At 42.4% G+C, this 20,236-nt stretch overlaps 1 protein-coding gene and 1 long non-coding RNA gene across 2 annotated transcripts in view; one reads left to right on the top strand and one right to left on the bottom strand.

The window, feature by feature from the left end:
- The window catches only part of LOC116521068, a 44,093-nt gene extending 35,297 nt beyond the window's left edge, over positions 1-8,796 (bottom strand). Inside the window, exon 1 of the long non-coding RNA XR_004256902.1 lies at positions 8,685-8,796. This is a non-coding gene — a long non-coding RNA (uncharacterized LOC116521068). The remainder of the gene's footprint in view (positions 1-8,684) is intronic.
- An 82-nt stretch (positions 8,797-8,878) lies between these two features.
- Positions 8,879-20,236, top strand: part of TGM4 (transglutaminase 4) — a 163,805-nt gene continuing 152,447 nt past the window's right edge. Inside the window, exon 1 of the mRNA XM_032235683.1 lies at positions 8,879-8,955. The gene's annotated coding sequence lies outside the window, so the exon portion shown is untranslated. The remainder of the gene's footprint in view (positions 8,956-20,236) is intronic.

Below are 20,236 nucleotides of genomic sequence, written 5' to 3'. Positions count from 1 at the left end.
ATTCACTTCCGTCTTCTGGAAAGAATTTCTTAAGCGCATTGGCTCCGCCCAGAGTCTAAGCTCTGCCCACCACCCTCAGACTAATGGGGTTTGCGAGAGGACTAATTCTGTTCTAGAACAATATTTACATTGTTTCATCAATTACCAGCAAGATGATTGGGTAGACTTGTTGCCGCACGCGGAAGTGGGTTATAATAATTCTGTACATAGCAGCACTGGATTCACCCCTTTTCGAGTTGTGTTTGGCCAGGATTTTGTTCCTATTCCCGAAGTTCCTCTTGAGCAACCACAGGTCTCATCCATCTCCGAGTGGAGTGAGCGGTTGTGGCATATTTGGCCTTTGGCACTTCGGAGCATAAGAAACAAGCTGATAAGAAGTGTGCTCAACCTTATCAGTACAAAGTGGTTGACCAAGTTTATCTATCCACAAAGTTCCTTCAAACTATGCAGAAATCGAAGAAGTTGGGGCCTAAGTATGTGGGCCCGTTTCCCATAATCAAGGTCATCAATCCTGTTTCAGTTCGCTTGCAGCTACCCAAGCACCTCAACCGTGTCTATCCTGTTTTCCACATTAATCTCATTAAACCTGTTCATTTTTCATCTTTACGTCCGCCAGTGGATCCGCCACCTGCCCCCCTGTTGATTGATGGTGAACAGCATTTTGAGGTCCGGGAAATATTGGACTCTCAAAGACGGCGGAATCGACTTCAGTACCTGGTGGCTTGGAAGCATTTTCCTCAGTGTCATGCCAAGTGGGTGGACAAGTCCCATCTCCGGGGCCCCCAGCTGCTCCGCCAGTTCTATTCTGCTTATCCTGACAAGCCCTAGTTGACTCTCCTTCCTGACTTTCTCTCTCCCCCTCCCATTTTTCTTTTTCTGTTTTTTGTTGTTCGTCTGTTTGTTTGTGTTTTGTCGTTTTTCCAGGCCTGACTGCCTTTTTCCGGAGGAGGGCTGGATGTCAGCCTCTGCTTTGCTGCTGCTTCGGCTGCAATTGACACGGGGAGGGGGGGCATGGTATTTGGGAGGGGATTGCTAATTGTGCTGGAGGAAGATTCTGGAGTTTCTGCTGCCTGTCTTACTGCGCATGTGGAGGAGGTTTCCTGCCAAGGCCAACGGCACCGACATTCCATCTTGGTGATGCCTTTTGAAGTTATCTCACACCTGACACTTGGGAGAATTATGATTGGACTGTAACTGGGATGCCAAGGGGTGGGGAATGGGTTATTCTATATATCATTTGCTTTCGCGCCTAAATAATCGGTCTTCGCTTTGCTACGCTTCTGATCACTTATAATTAGTAAAAGTACACTTGATTTCTGTCAATGGAGTCTCGTGATTTTCTTTCCTAATTATTCAATGGAGGAGTGCTGTCAATATGAAATTTACTCATTTTACTGCAAAAATGCTTCAATCGATCATAGAGGCAGTGGGAATGTTCTGTGGAATGCAACATCGTCTGCCTTCTGAAATAATGTTTGAATTTCCACACTTGGACAGAATGGGGGAAATTACACAATATGAGACTAAAGATATGTCTGTAAAGAATTGCATACTTGGCCTCTCCTGTTCTTTATCTTTCCTCAGAATCACAGGACTCCTAGCTAAAACCTGACCTCTCAATTTTGCTGTTCATAAATTCAAGCCTGGTGATTGGGTCCTGATAAAACCTGACATGAGGAAAAAGCCAAATCTGGGACAGACCCTACCAAGCCCTGCTGACCACCGAAGCAGCAGCCCAAACTAGTGACAAAGGACAAATCACTACACTTGTGGAAAATGGCTCCTGGAGAAGACCCACTGAGAATAAGCATTTCCCAAAACTGATGTAGTCATGGTGGTATGCACAGATTTTGTGAATGATTTTTTTCCTCTCATTGCAGGAGTAGCAATGTTTGGTCTTTCTGGCCTCTACTATTCCACTTGAAGATCCTAAAAGATGCTGTGCAAGCTTGCACTCTATGGATTGTGTTGATTTTGTGATTGTAACTGTTCCACTGAATGTTATTATTGTACTTGTAAACTGATATACACCTTTGGGGAATAGTGGGACACTGTAATGGTGATGGCTCCCATGTAAAATTCATATATATTGGGACATTGAATCAGATCAACCTGACTTGAATATAGTAATACTAAGAGATAGTGATATCATAATCCCTGAAGAGATAATATGTATTGATGTAATGCAATGTTCGATATTTGGGAATAATTTTCTTATGCATAGGACAAAGAGGAGGAGGAGAATGTAATGCAGTGACAAGTGTGAAAAATCATACATTCAAAGCAAGGGTGTTTTCTTCGTTTAATGTCACCTTGCAGTCTAGAATTAACCTGACACAATCTAGTAACTCACTTGTAAATATAACTAGACAGAGTGGGTTATGGACGGATGTGATAACTCTTAATTAGCATGCTCCAGCTGGCTTATAAGGTTTGCCTATGTGCCTAGCCGATGGTATGAAGCATGTGTATATGCTGAATAGAATTATAAGGACACTGCCAATGCTAGCAATAATAACTATTGCAACTGCTCCAACTTTTAAAACAACAATATCCCAGAATACCTTTGTTTTACATGATTGGTTAGCAAAAGGATGTCTCTGTGGAAAAATTATCTCACAAATTCTATTTACAGATCGATGACCAAAGAAACGCTATTGATGACATTACTACTTGGATGAGGAAACTCGCTCATGTCCTTGTACAAACGTGGACTAGGGCTATCAAGTTTGTCTGGTTTGTTAATATGTTCTCTAACTGGAAAAGGATTCGGTTTTTATCTTGTTGGCCTTTGGAGATCTCTTTTTCCTTCTTTGTCTCATCCTTTTTTCCAGCATATAATTCAGTCTACCTTTTCTGGTATGACTGTCATCCTCCTCGGTAACCTCTGCAATCCCTGGTTGCCCAGCTAATATCACGGTTCTTATCACCATCCCTAAAGAATATGCTCCCCTACTTCATCATTGACAGGTAGCAACCTGTCCAATAATAAAAAAGGAGGAATGAAGGAGTATATGAATCAATATTGGCTTCTGCTTATATTATTGTATACTGTCAGAAATTAGTTGTTTTCTAGCCAAGCAAATTGTAACCTTAATACCAGACTGCAAATGTTATCTCACTTCTGTGTCTGGCTTCTATTCTTAGCCTCAAAGCTTGGCACAATTTTGAAAGCTAGTAGAAGAAATTGTTACATGGGAATATCAAACTCTATAGATAAAGGAACCAAACTAGGGAGTTTTCCTGGCTCATAAATCCTTAAAGCATTCTGCAAAAAACAATTTGGCATAGGGGGGCAGCCACTCCCTACACAAGGCTATAGAGATACTCCACAGATAAGACATAGATAGGAGCTTAAACCAAAGCATGCTTTAAAGATCACGTTGGTAACAATTTTTTTGTCTCTGATTGGATAAACTTTGTTTCTATCTGCCTAAAATGTATATAATACTCTGAGCCACTCTTTTAGAGTGTGGCTATTCCTTACATGCTTTTGTTTGAATGTTTTGGATATAGTTTTGTCACCCAGCTTTTGCTATGGCCATAAATAAAAGCTGATACTTTTTGCAAGCCTCATCTCAAGTCTCTCTCTTTGGCATCTCAGTGGCTAGGGGAAAACTGCTGGAAACTTACACCCTAATTAATCAGAATGCTATGCAAACTTAAGTCCAATTTGCAGGATATTCCCAACACTTTACTGGTTATATTCTTTTTTCTACAAAGATGAATACTCTTCATTTGCATTGCTTTCTTTAAAAAATAATAAGATAAATTACCTTTCTTAATATAAAAATGCAGGTGGTATACAAAAGTGGTACATACCCTAAGGAAGTATCCACATGGATCCTGGCCTCCCTATAAATTGAATTGGTCTGTAGTACTCAGAACATTTAAGAGAATTGTTGCAAAAGTTAATATGTAAGAGGTTTATAAAATACATCTTGTCCATAGTCCATTTACCATTGCTAAATGTATCTTCTCTAGTTCAGAATACTTTTATTATTTTAGGAGGATAAAGACTCTTGAAATGGATTATTCCAAAAGGAACCTTTAATCAGTCAGGATGGAAACTATTAGAAGCAAAGCAACATCTGAAGACCTTTAAGCCATGCAAATGGGATTAAGCTGATAATGACCCCTCCCCTTTGCCCGAATGCAGATTTCAACCAATACACAAGTGTGAAGATGTCCTTAACTCTTCTGCCCTGGGAGTCAATAAAGCACATGTTCCCATGGCTATCTCTATTAGACATCAAAGTTATATATAGGTATAGGTACTTTATTTGTATGCTGCCCTTTTCCCTGGGGGGACTCAGGGCGGCTCACAGTTCAGAGGGAAAGGGAGGACAAACCAGATTAAACACATAAGACAATACATCGTTAAAAGCACAACATTCATACAATTCGGGTGGGGTTGAGGTCTTTAGCCCCAGGCCTGTCGGGACAGCCAGGTTTTAAGGGCTATGTGGAAGGTCTGGAGGATGGTGGGGGTACGAATCTCCACGGGGAGTTCGTTCCATAGGGTCGGAGCTGCCACCAAGAAGGCTCTCCTCCGCGTGGTTGCCAGTCGACACTGACCGGCTGATGGAACTCGGAGGAGGCCTAATCTATGGGATCTAATTGGTCGAGTGGAGGTGATTGGCAGTAGGTGGTCTCTCAAGTACCCAGATCCAATACCATGAAGGGCTTTGTAGGTGACAAGTAGCACCTTGAAGCGCACCCGGAGATCGACAGGTAGCCAGTGCAGCTCGCGGAGGATAGGTGTTGTGTGGGTGAAACGAGGTGCACCCACGATCACTCGCGCGGCCGCATTCTGGACTAGCTGAAGTCGCCGAATACTCTTCAAGGGCAGCCCCATGTAGAGCACATTGCAGTACTCCAGCCTAGAGGTCACAAGGGCACGAGTGACTGTTGTGAGAGCCTCCCGGTTCAGGTAGGGGCGCAACTGGTGCACCAGGCGAACCTGGGCAAATGCCCCCCTGGTCACAGCTGACAAATGGTGTTCAAAAGTCAGCTGTGGGTCCAGGAGGACTCCCAAGTTGCGGACCCTGTCTGAGGGGTGTAGTATTTGACCCCCCAGCCTTAGAGATGGAACACTTGGCAAATTAGTGGGAGGGAAGCACAGCAGCCACTCGGTCTTATCTGGATTGAGCACAAGCTTGTTAACCCTCATCCAGTCTCTAACAGCCTCAAGGCCCTGGCTCATCACGTCCACCGCTTCATTGAGTTGGCACGGGGCGGACAGATACAACTGTGTATCGTCCGCATACTGGTGGTATTTTATCCCGTGCCGCCGAATGATCTCGCCCAACAGTTTCATGTAGATATTAAAAAGTAGGGGGGACAGGACCGAACCCTGCGGCACCCCATATGTTAGGGGCCTAGGGGTCGATCTCTGCCCTCCGACTAACACCGACTGCGACCTGTCCGAGAGGTAAGAGGAGAACCACCGTAAAACAGTGCCTCCCACCCCCACCTCCCGCAGTCGTTGCAGAAGGATACCATGGTCGATGGTATCGAAAGCCGCTGAGAGGTCAAGGAGTACCAGGATGGAGGCGTGGCCTCCATCCCTGGCTCTCCAAAGATCATCGGTCAATGCGACCAAAGCGGTTTCTGTGCTGTAGCCAGGCCTGAAGCCAGACTGGAATGGATCAAGATAACTAGCTTCCTCCAAGGACCGCTGGAGCTGAAAGGCCACCACCTCCTCAACAACCTTCCCCACAAAGGGGAGGTTGGAGACTGGACGATAGTTGTTTAGAACGGCTGGATCCAAAGATGGTTTCTTCAGGAGGGGTCTCACCACCGCCGCCTTAAGAGCGGGGGGAAAGACCCCCTCCCGAAGGGAGGCGGTAACGACCGCCTGGATCCAGCCCCGTGTCATCTCCCTGCTGTTAACAACCAGCCAGGAGGGGCACGGGTCCAGTACACATGTGGAGGCACTTACAGCTCTCATGGCCTTGTCCACGTCCTCAGGGGCAACAGCCTGAAACTCAATCCAGCGATGGTCTACCAGATTATCCCTTAGTGCCTCGGCTGGTTCTGCAGAATTGGAGTCCAAGTCCGTCCGAAACCGAGCAACTTTATCCACGAGAAACTGGACGTAATCCTCAGCCCTGCCCTGCAAAGGATCACCCGTATCCCTATTTAGGAGGGAACGGGTTATCCTGAACAGGGCGGCTGGGCGCGACTCAGCTGAAGCAATCAGAGTGGCAATGTAAGTTCTTTTTGACATCCTGATTGCCCGGATGTATTCTCTGATGCAAGATGTTAAAAGTGCTCGGTTCGATTTGGATTTATTGGATCTCCATTGGTGCTCTAGGCGTCTCTTCCGGCGCTTCCTCTCCCAGAGTTCCTCAGTAAACCAAGGAGCCCTCCTGGATCCACTGCCTCGGAGCGGCCGTAGAGGCGCAATCCGGTTAAGAGACTTCCAAGCAGCAACCAGAGTCTCTGCCGGACTGCGGGCGAGGGTATCAGGAATAACCCCAAGCTCCGTCTGGAACCTCAGAGGGTCCATAAGTCGCCTGGGGCGGAACCACCTGGTCGGTTCCTCCTCCCTACAGTGGGGATGTGGTCTCCGAAAGTCAAGCCTCAGTAGGTAGTGGTCTGACCACGACAGGGGTACGATCTCACTACCCCTCAGATCAAGATCACAAGTCCACTGCTCCGAGAGAAATACAAGGTCGAGCATGTGACCCGCCGAGTGGGTTGGGCCCCGAATTACTTGGGTCAAGCCCATGGCTGTCATGGAAGCCATGAACTCCTGCGCTTCATCAGAGTGTTCCCCGAGCGAAGGCAAATTGAAATCCCCCAGAACCATAAGCCTGGGGAACTCAATTGCCAGCTCGGCTACCGACTTGAGGAGCGAGGGGAGGGCTGCTGCAACGCTGTTGGGAGGCAGGTACGTTAACAGCAGACCCACTTGACCCTTGAGGTCCAACTTCACCAGCAGGGACTCACACCCGACAAGCTCCGGAGCAGGGATCCTACAAGGTACTAGAGACTCTCGGATAACAATAGCCACACCCCCACCCCTTCTCTGAGCTCTCGGCTGATGGAGCACCTGAAAACCCTCTGGGCACATCTCTATCCCACATGGCTATCATAAACATCCCTCCGGAGATATTGGGACCTTCAGTCTCCCGGCGACAGGAAACCAGTTGTAAAGTTGTAAAACTCAGTTGTTTCAGATGTAGCTAATGATTTAATTCCGAGGCTCCCCTCTCCACAATTGAATGGCAGTATCACTTTTGGGGATCTGACACCATCCACAATCCTATCCAGACAAAAATCTTTCTTTTATTTCCAATATAGTAAATTCAGATACAGATTAGTAATCTCCTTTTGGATTACTCTGATGCAGCATAGATGAGCTTATCTTTAAAAAGTGCCCAGAATCAATAATTTTAAGAATTGGCCAAATATATATTAATCAAGCCTGGATGATCATTTATGTCAGTTCTTCACTATCTCTGTGTTAAGTTTCTAGTCCATTTTCAGGCCTAATTAGTCTGATGTAGTCCTGCTTTGAAAATACACCCTGAGTCTTTGGACATTCCTTTTTTGTGATGAAGAAAAGTTGTAAACTGCTTTTTTTTGTCCTCAGAATTTTGATTTCATCTTGTCTCACCAACAGGTGCAGGATAATCCTAAATTATCTTCAGCTGTATCAGTATTCTGAAACTATCCAAGAGCATTCTCCAGGTATAACATCTATTAAGCTTTTTCAACCAATCTATTTGGCAACAGGAGAAGGACAAGCATATTGGCAAATCCAATTTCATCTTGGGATAGTCCCCCCATCCCTCCCCAAGTATGTGGATGGCATATTGACTCAGCAGTGAGGGAAAGCTCTTACAATAATGAGATGTTTTGTTCAATCAAGATTTCAACAAACCATATATCTGATGAAACTTTGAAGTGGTGTCCAGAGCAGTTGCTGAACTCTACAAATTACTTTGTACATCTTCAAGGATCTTCTGCATGTGTGCATATGATTTTCCATGAATGAATGTTGAATGTTTGAATGTTTATTTTATTTATATGCCGCCCTTTTCCCCGAGGGGGACTCAGGGCAGCTCACAACTCAAACCAGGGAAGGGGGATACCAAACAAAAATTAAAAACAACACAAAACAATACATAATGAAATCAAAGATTTTCTGAGTTTTGTGACTTTGAAGATGTCACGATGGAGCACCCGCTTTTCCACACTGATCGTTTCACTCCAGATTTGTAACATTTGAGAAAAATCTTTACTTTCCCTGATTTCTAGTGTAATGGTTTTTAAATTATTTCATGTATAATCAATCAAGCCCTATCATTTTGTCTTCAGACAAAAGTGTAATAAGACCAGATGCTGAATATCATAAGAAATTTACAACAATTTTCTTTCTGGCTTTTATCTTTGGATAAGGAGGGCCTCCTTAAGTGCATACATAATTCTTGGTTGCAGTGTTATTTGTGCATTGAAACTCAACTTTTCTTTAGTTTTAAAACAGTGGAACAGAGATGTATCTCCCCTTTTTATTCCAATCTACAGCATATCTACTGTAGAGCATTGTTACAATACAACTTTACAACTTTATATGATTTCTGACATTTAAAATAAAATAGATAGACCTCCAGACATCTGAGGTGGTCTTACAATCCATATTCGTAGATTACAATAAGGCATTAACAGATTACCTCTTTTGGAGAATAACTACAGCAAGGCGGAGTCGCATCGTCACGTAATTCTTCAGTGGAACGCGCGAGCGACGTCTTTTCGAAAGACTCATGAAAGCGAAGCGCTGGGCCTATGCCGCTGGCGTTGAGAACTACGTGCGCCGTAGGCGCTGGCCTGCTGGGGACGCTGGCTGCTTCCTCAGCCAAGCTGGCTTTGGGCGACGATTACTTGAGGGCTGCTTGCCAAGCCATCCTCGGGGAAGAAGAGATCACCGGGGAAGCCTGTATCTGGGTAAGAGGCCGCCTTTGCTGCGGAAGAAGCAGTTGGCGCTATGATTCTTCGTCACCGCGGGTCTCTAATCCGGCAGCAGCTTGGAAGGCCGAGTAGCCTACGAGGAAGAGATACAGGCCCGCATCAGAGAAACTCGCGGGTCTAATAAATGTAGCAGTTTCAAGGGATCCGAAACAAGATCGGGTAGCAGATTTTCCCCTCCCCTTAAATTCTTTTGCAAGAAAGGAAATGGCCCATATTTCTGCCTTGGAAGAAGTTTTGAGGGCTGATCTACAAAAGCTTATGTTACTGTAACAAGATTCCTTTGTGTAGTTTAAATTTCTCTTTCCCCATTTTTATTATTTTCACAAATAACTCAAAGCAACAAACATCCAACATATCTTCTTCCTCCTATTTTCCTCACAGCAATAACCTAGTGGGGAAGGTAGGGCTGAGAGACAACGCCTATTTCAAAATCACCCAATAAACATATCTGGCTGAGGATGGCTCTTGTTCATGAAATCCTATGTAGGAAGTTAAAACCCACCCTTCTAGAAAAATGAAATATCCTGGGAAATATTGAAAAGACAGAATATTATATTTCCCTGGATAAGAAATGGAGAAATGTGTTTTTAGGCAGGAAACAGACTCACTCGTAATAGCCACCACCTTTGACAATGGGCCTTTAAAAGACCTGAGCCAGTCTATTCTACGTAACAAAGGTCTCCCCCTTCAGCTCCAAGGTGATGGGATTAAGGCATGATAGTATTAGCCCTTTACCCATGTCACCACAGGGCATCTGGGAAAAAGCAATACTCAACCAAACTTGGATTTAAAACACAGCCTACAGAGTTGCCCCTCTATGGCCCCATTGAAGTCTGACAGTCAGAATACAAGCTCAAGATCAAAGCCCAGAGAGGGCATAAAACCAGGGACTTTCAGCATCTCTGCCTCTTTTTTCTTCTTCACCCAACATCCTGAAGCATGTGGTCCCCTTTTCTGTTCAGGAGCTCAAACCATGTGATCCTGTCCACCGTTAAACCATTTTTCCAAGCAGCCTCCATGTTTCCAGTGTCTTTTCCCCAGTTGGAACTGAACCCAGAAGGACATTTCTTCCAACACCTCCTTCAAAAATAAAGGAGAATATTTTTAGCTTACAGTTGAAATGAGGGTTCCTTGGTATATTGTGAGCTTGGTTGCTTTCTTGCAGACATTTCATTGCCCAAATAAGTAACATTAGCAAGGCTAGTGAAGATGCCCTTATCAAAGTGCACCAATGACCCCCTCATTCAAAAAACGCTTCACATTCAGCATGAATGATTTGAAATAAGATCTCAGCTTAATTAGTTTGACTTAAAGATGGCACTAAGTAACATTCTTGCTTGCTGTGACCACAAACACACTGTTGGAAGGAATGTCCATCTGGGTTTAGTTTCAAGTGGGAAGGAAGACACTGGAAACATGGAGTCTGCTTGGAAGGATGGTTTAATGTTGAACAGTACCACATGGATTTGAAGTCCTAGGTAGCTGATCACATGGGAGTGGAGTGAGATGTATTTATACCCTCTCTTGGGCTTTGGAGGAAAAAAAAAACATCTTTCTCCATTTCTCCTCCAGGGAAATACAATATTCTTCCTTTTTAATATTTCCTAGAATATTTCATTCTTCTAGGAGAAGGGTGGATGCTACCTTTCTGCAAGATAACTTTCTTGCACCTCCAACAAATATTTGTATATTTATCATCTATTTGATTTAATTTACGTGGTGTTAGGTACCACCTTCATATCACATTTTCCTTAACTCTAACTGACATATTCTTATATAATCTTCTATTTCAAATATTTTTCCAATCATTATCATTTATTTCTCCCAAATCTTACCCCCAAATTAATTTTAAACTTTTTACCTGCTCTTCTAAATCAGTTAATATTCTATATATTTTCCATATTTTTCCTTTCCCTATATATTCTTCGTTCATCTCACATTCTTTTATAACCATTTCAAATTTTGTTAACTGTCTATCTTTCTCCTTGAATCTTTTTTCCACTTTTATCCGTTCCTCTAATTGTATTAAATTCAACCAATTTAATTTAATATCTGCTAAAATGTTTTTTTAGTTGTGTTATATTCTTTATCTTGTTCTTCCAGTCTTCCCATTTATATATCTGATTTTCTTTTAGTTTACTAATCCATTCTTTCAATTCAATCTTAGGATATTTCTCCATTTCCACCACCGGTGTTAAAGGAGAGATTCCTGGCATTAGTCAGTATCTCCATGTATTCCATAATTCCATCAAGTTTTTTAAAAAGGGATTTTGTATGCTCCTAACAATTTTTTAAATATCCTTTTTAAACCAATATGTTTCTATAGGATCACCTATTTCCCATAGCTTTTTCAACTCTATATCCCTCCATATTAAATCTCTAGTTACTACTGTAATTTCTGGGATTATCTTTAATTGATTAGCTACCCAATAATTTCTAATATTTGGAAGACCTGGCCCACCCTTTTTTAATGATTCATACCATAATGCTTTACTTATTCTTGCTTTCTTACCTCCATTACAATATACCTCCAACAGCCTCTGTATTTGCTTTAATTCTTGATTTGAGAATTTAATTGGGATCATCTAAAACAAAAAAATAAATTTTGGTAAAACTTTCATTTTTAATATTTCAATTCTTCCAAACCATGATAATTTTACTTTCTCATATTTATATATTTTATCTTTTATATCTTTGTTCAACTTTTCATAATTTATTTTCTTTTTATATCTTTGTTTAACTTTTCATAATTTATTTTCTTTAACTCTTGAATATTTTTGGGATGTCAATACCTAAATATTTAATACTACTATTTTTAATTTATATTTCCCTTGCAGTATCACTTGTTCTTTATTATAATCTTTATAATGATTATCTTTATTATGATTATAGAATATCATTTCTGATTTTTCCCAGTTTATTTGTAATCCATTATATTTCCCAAATTCATTCAGATGTAAATATATCCTCTGTTAATAATGTATCATCTGCAAATAAATTTATTTTAGTTTTCTTCTGTACTCCAATCCTTTCAATCAATGAATCTTCTCTAATAGCATTTGCCAAAACCTCCATCAATAATGCAAGTAGAACTGAGGATAAAGGGGAATCCTGCCTTGTTCCCTGGCTTAAGGTATTGTCTCTGTAACACCCTCATTGATGGCTATACTCGCTTTATTCTCTGAATATATTTGATTTATCACATGTCTAAATTTTTTACCAAAACCTAACTTCTCTATTAATATCTTTTACTATAGGCCATTCCACAGAATCAAAGGCCTTAAATACGTCAAATGCTAATACACTTGACTTTAATTTCTGATTCTTTATATAATAACCTCCTTACTTTATATCCTCCTTACTTTATCTGACATTTGTCGGTTTATTATAAATCCACACTGATCAATTTTAATATAATTCTCTATAAATATATTCAATTTATTTGCCAGTATTACTGTAAAAATCTTTGTGTCCTGATTAATAAGTGATATTGGTCTATATGTTCCTGGGTTTGTATGATCTTTAAAATATACTTTTTTATTTTTCACTTTCATAACATATAATCACATGTATACTATTACATAGCCAATATCCTATTGTATTAAGTAGTAATTACATCAGTTCGTCTTGTCATCAACGCCCAGAAAGATAAAAACCCATTATTAGCTCTTCTGCTCTCCATACACCTCTTTCTTCTACCTCTCTCCTACCTCCTTTCTTCCCTCCATCATCCTTTTCTACTCTACTTCCCCTTCCTTTCTCCTTCTCCTCTCTCTTCATTCCACTCCTCCTTATCCTCCTCATCTTCCCCCCTTACCCTCTCTCCTATCCCGCTCTTCCTATCTTTCTTCTCTCCTCTATTTCCCACTCTTCCTCTTATTGGTGTATTTCAGCTTCTGAGCAAACTCCATTCTATGTTGATGATATTTATGCTTCCATATCAATATACTTAACACATCTAAGTTATAAAGAAAAAATAAGAGAAGACAGTATACATGTGCAATCATATTACATTAAAATCTAACACCCCTCGTTAAGCCTAATATTCATCCCTCCCTCCCCTCCAACTCCTCCCAGCCTTCCCTCCCCCGACTTCCCAGAGCCCATACACGGTATAAATCTTTAACAAAAACAGATGTTTTTGTAATATATTGGAAAAAAGAATAAAAAAATGATAACATCTTTACATTGAACTTAGCTCCTCCTTGCTAGGCTAACTTTAAACAATTTATATAATTCCTGATCTTAATCATAAGCTATCTGGAATTTCTTAGTCCCATATTTATTTTGTATATAATCGATCCATTTTTTCCAGTCTCGTTTATATCTCTCGTTTGAGTAGTCCTTAAGATATGCAGATATTTTAGCCATCTCGGCTAAATTTATGACTTTCAATGTCCATTTTTGAATTGTAGGCAAATCTTCCTTCTTCCAGTATTGCGCCACCAACAATCTAGCTGCAGTTATTAAATGCAAAATCAAATTAATCTCTACAGCTGTACAATCAGTAATTATACCTAACAAAAATAACTGAGGGGTAAACTTTATCCTTTTTTTAAGAACATTTTGCATAATCCACCATATTTTTATCCAAAATGCCTTAACCTTTTTGCAAGTCCACCATATATGAAAATATGTAGCGTCGAGAGAATCACATCTCCAGCATTTGGGTTGTAAGTTCAGATACATAGAAGCCAACTTTTTAGGATCTAAATGCCATCTATAAAACATCTTATAAAAGTTTTCTCTCAAGTTTTGGGATTGTGTAAATTTTACATTTCTTACCCAGATCCTTTCCCAACATTATTGGTTCTTCAATATTTTGAGCCCACTTTATCATACAGTCTTTAACTATTTCTGTTTCAGAATCCATCTGTATTAATATATTGTATAGTCTCTTTATATGCATTAAGCTTTGATCTCTTATTTGTTTAAATAAATTATCCTTGACTTGCATAAAACCAATTTTTTTGATCTGTTTTCCACCTGGCCTGTAGCTGTCCATGCTGGAACCATGTTTGAATTACCTTTTCCTCTTTTAATTCATCCAAGGATTTTAGTTGTAATACACCCCTTTCTAGGGTAAGAAGCTGTCTGTACGTAGTTATATCCTGTTTTTGTACTATGTTCATATTTTCTATTGCATGTCTAGGAATTGCCCACATGGATATCTTATCATTTAATTTGTGTTGATATTTTTTTCAGACCCGCAGTAAAGCATTCCTTAAAATATGAATTCTTGTCCAATTTTTTGTTATATAGCAGGTAAGCATGCCAGCCATATACCAGATCATGCCCCTCGATATTAAGTATCCTATCATTTGTTAAATTAATCCAGTCACTAATTAAAGCTACTGTGTCGTAGTATAGTTTTAAATTGGGTAATTTCAAACCTCCCCTCTCACGCACATCTTGCATTATTTTTAGTTTTACTCTTGGCTTCTTCCCTGCCCACACAAATTTATTAATACCCTTCTGCCGTTCTAACAGGTTCACATCTTTTTTAAGTATAGGTAGCATTTGGAAAAGAAATAAAAATTTAGGTAAAATATTCATTTTCACTGCTGCTATTCTTCCCAGCAAGGATAACTGTAACTTTTCCCATTTTTTCATCTCTGTATACTATGCCAAAGTGGTTCATAATTATAATTATATAACTTCCTGTTTGAGGTTGAAATATGAACTCCTAAATATTTGACCTTTTTAACCATTTCACATCCTATCATTCCTTCTAGTTCTTCCTTTTGTTTAGTATTCTTATTTGTAGCTAATATTTTTGTTTTCCCTAGATTTATTTTAAATCCTGACACTTGACCATATTAATTAATCATATTCATTAAGATCATAGATTCCTGCGGTTGGGTTAATATTATAACCAGATCATCAGCAAAAGCACGCACTCTATATTCTTGCTGCCTAATCTTAATTTCCTTTAGGCCCTCCAAGCCCCGTATTTTCTTCAACAAGTAATGGGGACAAGGGACAACCCTGTCTTGTACCTTTTTCAATTTGAAAAGAATCTGTTAAACTTCCATTAACTATAATTTGAGCTGTTTGCTGTTGATATATTGCTTTAATTGATTGTAAGAAACGTTCTCCTATTTGCATTTTTGCAGTGTTTTCAACAAGAATTGCCAATTAGCTCGATCAAAGGCTTTCTCAGCATCCAGAAATATGAGCGCAGCAGGAATTTAGTTATTCTTTCCCAAATATTCTAATGCATTAACAATTAATCTTATGTTACTTCTCATTTGTCTCCCTTGAATAAAACCTGTTTGATCATTATGAATCAATTGTTGAATAACCAACATTAACCTATTTGCTAGTATTTTAGTAAAAATTTTATAATCCACATTAAGTAGTGATATAGGTCTGTAGTTTTTTGGCTGGGTAATATCTTGGTCTTCTTTGGGTATTAGGGATATAAAAGCTGTCTTCCAAGATAGAGGTACCTTACCTTCCGTTTGAATCTTATTAAATAATTCCTTAAGAGGTTCTACCATTTCTAATTGTAGATTATTATAGTAAGCCGCTGTCAAGCCATCTGTACCAGGTGCCTTCCCTGCCTTTAACTGCTTAATTACCTGTAAAATTTCCCCCGAAGTTATTGGTTGATTCAATCTTTGCCTCTGCACTTCTTTAACTATGGGTATTTTTTCTTTATCCAAGTATCTCTCTATATCTAGACCATTAATTTTGTCACCCTTGTACAACACTGTAAAGAATTCATGGAAGACCTTTTGAATCTCACCCTGTTGAAACACTTCTTTCTCTCTGTAGTGCAATTTGCTTATATTACGAATTTTTTGTTTTTCCCTAATCTGATATGCTAACTATCTACCAGATTTATTTGCATTGCAGAAAGTGTTATGTTTTGCATGATCTTTAACTGGTTTCGCTGTTGCTATTATCAAGGATTGCTTCCAGGAACATGGAACACTTTCCCCTTCTATTACTTTATTACACATTATCTTCATCTTTGGCACCAGTAGCCCTTTGCAATTTTTGTAATATTCTACACCTAATCCATCCAACCCAGTGCTTACCTATCTTCAATTTATTAATAACTTCCACTTTCCTTTTCTTCTATTTGTAATTCCATTATTTCTTTATCATTATCTTGAATTTTACAATTTAAATTCTTCTCTATATATGACTTCTCTACATTTACCTTATATAGATTTTCAAAGAATTTCTGAAATATCAACAATTTTTCTCTCATCATATTACATCTTTCCCCCTTGTTGTTCTTTATTACTCCAATCGGGATTTTTGCCTTTTCAGCTTATGTGCCTGTAGCCAACCTTCTAGAATTTTTATTACTGTTTTCATAAAATTCCCTATTTACGTATATTAGATTTCTCTGAACCTGTTCTGTCTCAATATTTTGCAACTCTTTTCTTTTAGCTGATACCGGACAGGGTAATCGTCACCACGGATGCAAATCTGTTCAGTTGGGGGGCCCTGGTGGGTCCCCGGTTGGCTCAGGGCAGATGGTTGGCCTCGGATCTCCACCACAACATAAATTGGTTGGAGTTGAAGGCAGCCTGCCTGGCTCTGCTGCACTTTCGGACCTTGGTGGAGGGGCGGCACGTGCTCCTCCTGATGGACAATGTGGCCACCAAGGCCCACATAAATCGTCAAGGGGGGACTCATTCTCGGGCACTCTGGCTGTAGGCTCTGAGGCTGGACGCCTGGGCGGAGAGACACCTTTTGTCCTTGGTGTCGGAACACATCTCTGGGCTCTCCAACATCCAGATGGATTGGCTGAGTCGGGCGACTCTGGACAATGGCGAGTGGCAACTCCATCCGTCGTTGTTTCAGAGGATCTGCCTGAGGTTCGGCGCTCCGCTGGTGGATCTGTTCACCTCGCCAGCAAACGCACAGCTCCCCCGGTTTTTCACCTGTTTTTAGTCCCGGTCTGTGGAGGGCATGGATGCTCTCCAGAGCAGGTGGCCCCCGGGCCTTCTGTACACATTTCCTCCCATTCCCCTTGTTCCAGGGACCATCAGGAAGGTGGTAGCGGAGAAGGCCCTAGCCATTGTGGTGGCTCCTTATTGGCCCAGGAGGCCCTGGTTCGCAGAACTAGTCCAACTGTCAGTGGCTCCTTCGTGGAGGATTCCACGGGAGGAGGTGGTCTTGCAGCAGGGAGTCCTGCTTCACCCGGAGCCTCAGTGGCTCCATCTGACTGCCTGGCTCTTGAATGGCGGTTACTGAGGAGGGCTAACTTGTCCTCCGGGGTCATTCATACCATCGAGGCGTCTAGACGTCCGTCAACGACCGGCATCTACAATTCCACCTGGACGGCCTTTGTCTGGTGGTCTCCTCTGGGCATTGTTCCCAACAGGGCCACTATCCCCAATGTCCTAGACTTCCTGCAGAAGGATCTGGAGAACGGGTTTTCACAGAATACTTTGCGCCGTCAGGTGGCGGCTTTGTCTTTGGTTCTGGGGGGTGTGGGGTCTTCTTCCCTGTCCCATGTTCCCCTGATCAAGCGTTTTCTGAAGGGGGCAGCTAATCTTAGGCCTCCCCCCGTCCACAGGTTTCCTACGTGGGATCTCCCCATAGTTCTCAGGGCTTTGACGGGGGCCCCGTTCGAACCTCTCCGGTCTATTCGTTTATGGTTCTTGTCCCTGAAAGTGGCTTTCCTGTTGGCGTATTTCAGAGCTGGGCGCCCTGCCCTCCAGGGATGACCTTTGTCATTTTCACCAGGACACGGTGGTGCTTCGCCTTGATCCGACCTTCATCCCAAAAGTGAACACTCCATTTCATAGGGCTCAGGAGATCATTCTGCCCGACTTTTTCCCGGGCCCGTCCAATGATAGGGAGAGGCTCTGGCATTGGTTGGACATGCACCGCGCGCTGCAGATCTACCTTCGGTGGACGCGGACCGAGGAGGTCCATAGGACGGAGGCCTTGTTTGTTTCATTCCAGCCAGGGACGTTAGGATCTAGGGTGTCCTCGGCCACCATTGGCCGTTGGCTGCGTCAGGCCATTGTTGAAGCCTATGGGGCGGCTGGTTGTCCGGTTCCTTCGGGCATAATTGCCCATTCTACTAGAAGTGCCGCAACCACGGCGGCGTGGGCCACAAGGGTCCCCTTTGAAGACATTTGTTGAGCGGCCACTTGGGCTTCTCCGACACCTTTCATCCGACATTATCGCCTGGATGCCTTTGCTTTGGTGGACACGTCCTTTGGTCAGAGGGTCTTGCAGAGGGTGGCAGCCGATGATCCACTTGGGCCTTAGGGGTCTATTGTTTTCCCTCCCTGGGACTAAAGCTTGGGTATGTTCCACCTATGACCACTCCCTCTCTTCCTCTGGAAAAAGAACGTTGGTCTTACCTGAATGTGTCTTTTAGGAAGAAGAGAGGGAGTGGTCATGACCCGCCTTGTAGGTTTACTTTTGGGGCCAAGGGGAGGACCTGGGTGGTTCCCGGGGGAAAGGTTGGTTGTTGTTGTTTTTGTTGTTTCAGTTCTACCATTTGCCTTCGAGGAAACTGGGCTAGGATTGGAAGGCACCAGTATTTAAGAGTTTGCTCTCAGTCTTTGGACCAATCAGGCTTAGAGAATACCCACATGTGACCATTCCCTCTCTTCCTCCTAAAAGACACGTTCAAGTAAGACCAAATTTTTTTCTGTTACAACAACAGTCATTTCCAGTACACACTCCTTCCATTCCGATTTGCATCGTCCCCAAAAACTTTCACCAAAGTGCTAGCAGCATTCGCTGCTTACCTTTGGACATTGCCCATCTGAATCCAGTGTTATCTAGATGACTTGCTGATTTAGATGTCGTCCCGCCGACAGGCAAAAAAGGACCTTCATACCACCATTTGGGTTCTAAGAGATCAGAAGTTTTCTGTAAATCTGGGCAAATCTCATCTAGTTCCCTCTACGAGACTGGTGCACTTAGGGGCACTCGTAGACACTCTTACCAGACAGCTCTTTCTTTTTCAGCAGCGGCAGGACAGCATCAGGGTGCTAACAGCTCAGATTTGGGCGGACAAGGTGGTTCCATTGGTGCTGCTGTCCCAGCTTTTGGTGAAACTAGTATCTTGCATCTCTCTGGTGCCCTGAACATGATTCCATGCCAGACCACTCCAGTGGTTCATGCTGCCCTATTAGAAGGTGTGTCGCAATATGTCTCTGGCAAAAGTGTGGGTGCTGCCACTCGCTGCGCTGGTGGGGGTTCAGGGCCATAACCAAGGGGTGTGTTTTCAAGGAGATGGACAGGCTGTGCATAATAACAGATGCCAGCCTATTCGGCTGGGGGCCCCATTTCAGAAACCGGAGTTAAGCCACAATATAAACTGGGTGGAACTACGGGCAGCTCGCCTAGCTCTCAGGGCTTTCAGCCAGCTGATCTCTGGCTGCCATGTCCTCAAAATGATGGAATGTGGCCATGAAGGCCCACATCAATTGATGGGGGGGACTCAATCAAAGTCCCTCATGACATTGTGTCGGTGGGTGGAGTTGCACCTGCTGTGGATCAGGGCAGAATATATTGTGGTGGTATCCAACGTGCAAGCAGACTGGTTGAGCAGGGTCACGGTAGACCATGCAAAATGGCGTCTGCATCACAGTCTCTTTGTGGAGATGGCCGACTACTTTGGCCATCCTGTCCTGGATCTCTTTGCCTCTCCAACGAACTCTCACCTTCCCAGATTCTTCTTGAAGTTTCCAGCTCTGGAAGCAGAAGGAGTAGATGCTCTACAATATCCTTGGCCCAGGGGTCTACTATATGCTTTCCCCCTGTTGCCTATAATCCTGGTTGTAGTGAGAAAGGTGTTGATGGAGAGGATGGAGGTATTGCTGGTGGCTCCCCATTGGCCCAGGCGACCATGGTTGGCCGATCTGGTTGGACTGTCAGAAGGCAAACCGTGGACCCCCCCCCCCCCCAAAGAATATCCCTCAGTCCAAGGCCCATCCAACACCCAGAGCCCCAGTGGTTATATTTGACCGTTTGGTGGTTCAGCAGAAACTGCTGAAAAGAGAAAACTTGTCTAATAAGGTCATAACAACAATTCAGGTGACTAGATGACCTTCTACCATTCTAATTTACAATACAACCTGGAGGGAATTTAGTACCTGCTGTCAGAAGGGGCAGGTAGATTCTACTTTGGCCTCTGGCAAATGTGCTGGAATTCCTGCAGGAAGGTTTAGAAAAAGGACTTTCTTCAAACACACCCTGACGACAGGTCGCTGCTTTGGCCTGTGTTATTAGTATAGGAGGTTTTAGTTCTCTAGCTCACCATCCC

The sequence above is a fragment of the Thamnophis elegans genome, chromosome Z, assembly GCF_009769535.1.
Source record: "Thamnophis elegans isolate rThaEle1 chromosome Z, rThaEle1.pri, whole genome shotgun sequence".
NCBI classification, from domain to species: Eukaryota; Metazoa; Chordata; class Lepidosauria; order Squamata; family Colubridae; genus Thamnophis; species Thamnophis elegans.
The sequence above is the reverse complement of the archived record's forward strand: the minus strand, read 5'-3'. Positions and strand labels throughout refer to the sequence as shown.